Genomic DNA, 6,000 nt, shown 5'->3' on the forward strand with positions numbered 1-6,000 from the left:
AAAAGCATTGTGTATGCGTCTTCAACTCAAGGGCATTGTTACAAAGGAAACCTTCGGGGGGGGGGGGGGGGGGGGGGGGCTCAGTGCACTCACACTAAGAACATGTCTATCTGCAGTAAACTTCGAAGTGACATTCTGTATCTATATTTTCGTAGGCGACCAGAAGCAACTGGAAAAAGGAGCATAACGCTAATATGTGATGAAAGATGGATGAAAGTCGGGAACAGAAAACAAATCCCAGAACAATATCCAAGGCTTTTCTTTTTGTTCTCTCGGATTCAAATTAACAATACACGCACTGCCTATTCTGTAAAATTATTTTTTGTAAACATTAATTCAACCAAAAGTAGAAAAGCAATATCACACTGTAGGTATGAAGTGGTATCGACTGACTGTACCTTTGGCTGCGTGTTGCGTATCTCTGAAATCAACTGCCCAGTAGCAAGAATTCGTAGAAGGAAGGAAGGAAGGAACAGGCACTGATATTTCCACACGCTTATTCAGTAAACACTGCTGAAACACATTCACTCGAAAACACCTGTGCGGTTTGCTCCAACACAGCACAGGCTTAACAATATTCTTCTCTATTTTTTTCTCTCGTCGGTCACAGCTGAAGCACTTTCCCTTGTCGTCTTTTTTCTGTTTTGTTCAATTTCGTATTGTTTTTTTACCCCGCAGTTTTCTCCGCGGAGCGTATTTACACGGACAGCCGGGCGCGAGAGCGAGCAGCTACACGGCGGAGTATACCTCTGATACCTGCTATTTTGTTTACAAAACCGAGCGGCTGCGTCAGTGGCGGTGGTAGAGGTAGCGGCGGGAAGGTACGGCAACAATAACAACACGCAGCAGGCCGGCGGGGTGTGTGACAGAGATGGAGCGAGAGGGACGCCGCTGCAAAAACAAAAGACAACGTAAACGGACGGAAACGAAACACCGCGAGGAGAACAGAAAATAAAAGTAAAAGCGAGAGGGAAAGCGCGAGCCGCGACGGCGCGTGCGTCGGCGACGATTTGGCCACTGGTGGGTCTCGAAATTCGGGCAGCGGCACGGCGGTGCGGCCGGGCTGGCACCGCTCGCCGGCCGGCTGTTTTCGGAGGGGAGCGACAACAGCGCGCCACGCGGCCGCGTCCTGCAACTGCGGCCACTCGCGGCTGTTCCGCAGGCGGCGTCCCCGAGGCAGTGTTACAGTGTTAAGACTCGACACACGCAGCAGAGGTTACTGACGCAATGAATTTTACAGTGATGACGGCGATCGACAAAAACGTTCCAAAAATATCAGACGAACACGCCTGGTTGAAAACGTGAAATCTGTCCACAGAGCAGTAGGCTACTGAGACAGTGATCTGATGGACCTCGCCGGCCGCTGTGACCGAGCTTTTCTAGGCGCTTCAGTCCGGAACCGCGCGACTGCTACGGCCGTAGGTTCGAATCCTGCCTCGGGCATGGGTGTGTGTGATGTCTTTAGCTGTAAGTAGTTCTAAGTCTAGAGGACTGATGACCCCAGATGTTAAGTCCCATAGTGCTCAGAGCCATTTGAACTGATGGGCCGCCGCCGAGGGTTCAAGCAGAAAGGGCACACGAAAACGGGAAAAAAATCAAAATAAAACAAAGACGATTTAAGAATTATCCTAGAGATATACGTGAGCTCTACCGTTCATGCTGCTGTCTTCTGCCTGCGACAAGGTCTTTCTCTAAGCCCCAGTTAATATACTCTTGCTGTTGACACTGTGTCATTTCGTCCAAGCAGCATTACCAAATAAAAAAGAATGCATACTACTAAACAGGAGTAACATGGGTTGTGTGTCAATACACTGAGGTGAGAAAAGACATGTGTTCCTTCCGAATATCGTGACGGACGTCCTTTTGCCCAGTGTATTGCTGTAACTCGACGTGGCAAGGACTCAGCAAATCATTGGAACTCCACTGCAAAAATACGGAGCCATGCTGCCACTACGGTCACCACAACTACGAATGTGTTGCCGGTGCAGGGTTCTGTGCACGAACTGACCTCTCGATTATGTCCCATAAATGTTCGATTCATTTCGGGCCATCTGAGTGCCATATCATTTGCTCGAATTGTTCAGAACGTTCTTCAAACCAGCTGCGGACACTTGTGGTGACATGGCTCATTGCCATCCAAAAAAATTCCGTCTGTGTTTGGGAACATGAAGTCCGTGCGTGGCTGAAAATGGGCTCTAAGTAGCCGAACATAACCATTTCCAGTGAATGATAGGTTCAGTTGGACCAGATGACACCTCAGTACGTGAAGGGACGTGAAAATCAAATGATCGTGGGGGACTGGAATGCGGCTGTAGGGGAAAGAGCAGAAGGAAGAGTTATGGGGGAATATGGGCTCAGTACTAGGAATGAGAAATGTTAATTTTCTGCAACAAATTTCAGCTGGTAACAGCAAACACTCTGTTTAAGAATTACAAGAGCAGGATGTGTACTAGAAAAAGACCAGGCGATACTGGGTAATTTTAGTTACATTACATAATGGTCAGGCAGTGATTCCGAAACCAGAAACTGGATTTTAAGCCGTTGAGCCGCGGCTGGCTCATGCGTTGGATTAAACCTTCGTGGCGATTCTGTATTTAGTCTCCCACGGTTATCGCGATTATGCTGTTATCCTCTCCTTCCGCAGGTGGCAGCAGCGGTGTGTATCGATATTCGCACCTTGGACTATCTTTGACCTAGCGCTTATACGTAGTTTCCAGCTGGGCAGTGTGCGACCAGTCGCTGAGTTGGCGTGGGCAGCGAGAAATTCTCCGCGGGACGTAGTTTGCCCGGGGCCACTGGCGATATCTACGCGGTGTCGGAGTGTGTGGGGCTGTTCCCATTGCTACGAGGTCCGTGGCTCACCGACCCTGGACACGAAAGTTGAGTTATGATTTAATCTAGCAGCTAGTCAAGATTGTTCACATTGTGTCGTTTGGAGTTCGTTATTGGCAGTTGGGATATTCCCTCGAGCAACAACGTGGTATCAAGTTGGAAAATTCTAGCCACCCTCCAGTGGAGTTTCACTGTATTTGGTTATTTAAATTCAACTGCACCAGCGGAATCTTCTGCCTTGTGGCCGTTAACGTTCCAGTTACGTGCCTTGGCCGTTAACGTAAATTTCAGGAAGTGTAGTTTCCTCATAGTGTTGTTGCTGTTCAGCACAGTGTGTAGTTTGACAGCTCCATGTATTGTAAGTAGGCTGTTTAGGTTTTTTTTTATTGGTAACGCCACGTAGCGCTCTGTCTGAAAATCACTGGCTGTGCTGTGTGCAATCTGTGGCTAGTTTGCATTGTTGTCTGCCATTGTAGTGTTGGGCAGCGGCAGCTGGATGTGAACAGCGCGTAGCGTTGCGCAGTTGGAGGTGAGCCGCCAGCAGTGGTGGATGTGGGGAGAGAGATGGCGGAGTTTTGAAATTTATAAAACTGGATGTCATGAACCTTTATATATATATATTATGACCATTAAGGTAAATACATTGTTTGTTCCCTGTTAAAATCTTTCATTTGCTAACTATTCCTATCAGTAGTTAGTGCCTTCTGTAGTTTGAATCTTTCATTTAGCTGGCAGTAGTGGCGCTCGCTGTATTGCAGTAGCTCGAGTAACCAAGATTTTTTGTGAGGTAAGTGATTTGTGAAACGTATACGTTAATGTTAGTCAGGGCCATTCTTTTGTAGAGATTTTTGAAAGTCAGATTGCGTTGCGCTAAAAATATTGTGTCAGTTTAAGCACAGTCTTGTATAATTGTTCTAAGGGGACGTTTCATATGTCGAACCTTAGCCGAGGATACCTCACTGGAATCTTCTGATTGTTTCTTGTAGTTTGTGTAATTAGTGTAGCTTTTGTTTATTGCTAGCGCGTAATTGTAGAGAAAATCTTCTTTGTAGTTGCAGTTTTTCATTGTTGTACAGTAAAACAGTTGTGGCATGCATGTATATTTGCACCAACTATTTCGCAGCTGCGCTGGCAATTAAGTAGACATTATATCCATTGCTATGTTATTTTATTTTGCTCTTCAAATTGTGCTTTTTTGTGTTATCGTGTGAAATATTGTGACAATTATGGCGTGTGAAAAACGTAATACTAGGCTCCAAAGTAAACTGAGAAATGACAGTGAAGACGAAAGCAGTGTGTTAGCGCCGCAGAGTAATGAATTAACTAATGTTCAAAGTAGTAATTTGGTAATTGCGCATAGGGAACTGCAGCGGGTTGCAAATAATGGTGTACACAGTGAAACAATTAGTGAACAGGGAAGCATTATCGATCGATCGCTCGGCAACAGCTCGCCTCAAGAATCCGAAATGAAAGGACACAATTTTGCAAATACTGTAGATTCAGGTTTTGCGTCCTCACCGTTTTCTCAAATGAGTCAAGACACATTTTCCGCTTGTCAAAATGTGAATGTTTCCGGTGCAAATTCACTGCCGAAAAGCACTGAGGAACATGTTTCAGACACCAGTGCATTGTTATTACAATTAATGCAACAAATGTGACAAAAGCTTGAAAAGTTAGACACAATGGAACAAAATCAGAGACAAGCACAGCAACAGTTAGACACAATGGAACAAAACCAGAGACAGACACAGCAAAAGCTTCAAAAGTTGGACACAGTGGAACAAAATCTTAAAAAGTTAGACACAATGGAACAAAATCTTCAAAAGTTAGACACGACACTTGAACAAACACGTGAAGATTTAACTACTGAGTTACATAACATCGAATCGAAATGTCAAAAGGTCTGTAATGACGTAAAAACACAAATTTGTGAGCATTTCCAACCTATATTTTCGCGTCATGAAAATGCATTACAGAACCACGAGCAACCATAAAAGAACTGCAAACTATTGTTCATGAAAATCACGATACCTTGCAAGCTAAAATTGACTCAGTTGCATCTACCGATTCGGTTACGCAACTTGCAAAAACTCAAGAAACCTTAAAGGATACAGTAGATACGATTTCAACACAAATTGACACTCTGAAACTTGGTTCAGAAAAACACACTGCGGAAATAAGTACACTATCGGAGAAAGTAGCCGAACTTTCGGATCAGTTCACTAACTTATCTGCAAAGGTAGATGATGATCTGAATGACACAAGACCTGTAACCATCACTGACACAGAAGAGTATGAACAATTTAAAAAATTCAAACAAAATCAAAATCAAATCAATACACAGTACAAAAGAGAAATCCGAGAAGTACAAGATCAGTTGGCACAAGTAATACAAAAATTTCATATTTCAGAGGACACTCGCGCTCCAACACGGGAAGAGGAACTTAGAAATACGGAAAAGCCACAAAATAATAACACAGGGCATTTTGGAAATTATGAAAGAAATTGGCAAGGTGCACCGAATTTTGAGATGGAACCGCCGGCACGACGTAACAATAACAGATATGCAACTCGCCAACACGATGATTTTGACTATAAGCTGTTCATTACTATACGTAAATTCAAAATGTTTAAGAATTCTGCCAACGACATTCATCCACAAGCGTGGCTCCATCAATTCTCTCATTGTTTTCCTCCCAACTGGTCATTGGAGCACAGGTTAGAATTTATGTGTGGCTACTTAGAGAATGAACCAGCTGTAAGAACGCGATCGGTCATTCACGATTGTCACAGTCAAGGAGAATTTTATCATGCCTTTCTCTCAGCATATTGGTCTCAAGCTACACAAGACCGAGTAAAACATAGCATCATAATGATGAAACATTTCGAACAATCTGAATTTTCCAGTCTTGTGAAATATTTTGAAGACATGTTGCACAAGAATCAGTACCTGTCAAACCCATACAGCCCCTCAGAACTCATCCGCATTTGCTTAATCAAATTGCCTGAACATTTACGACATATTATTTTAGCAGGACGTTGCAAAGACGACATTGAAGCTTTTCAGGGACTCTTACAAGAATTAGAAATTGACACTGACAATCGCGGAAAGCGGAAACAGGAACACAACAATTACAGGTCATATCCGTCACAATTCCGTGACGACAG

The 6,000-nt window shown here is 44.1% G+C and overlaps 1 long non-coding RNA gene across 1 annotated transcript in view; it reads right to left on the bottom strand.

The window, feature by feature from the left end:
• LOC124803032 overlaps nucleotides 1-1,002 on the bottom strand; it is a 1,832,333-nt gene extending 1,831,331 nt beyond the window's left edge. The window contains exon 1 of the long non-coding RNA XR_007017183.1: nucleotides 399-1,002. This is a non-coding gene — a long non-coding RNA (uncharacterized LOC124803032). The remainder of the gene's footprint in view (nucleotides 1-398) is intronic.
• Nucleotides 1,003-6,000: the final 4,998 nt, after the last annotated feature.

This window comes from Schistocerca piceifrons, chromosome 6 (genome assembly GCF_021461385.2).
Source record: "Schistocerca piceifrons isolate TAMUIC-IGC-003096 chromosome 6, iqSchPice1.1, whole genome shotgun sequence".
In the NCBI taxonomy this organism is placed as follows: domain Eukaryota; kingdom Metazoa; phylum Arthropoda; class Insecta; order Orthoptera; family Acrididae; genus Schistocerca; species Schistocerca piceifrons.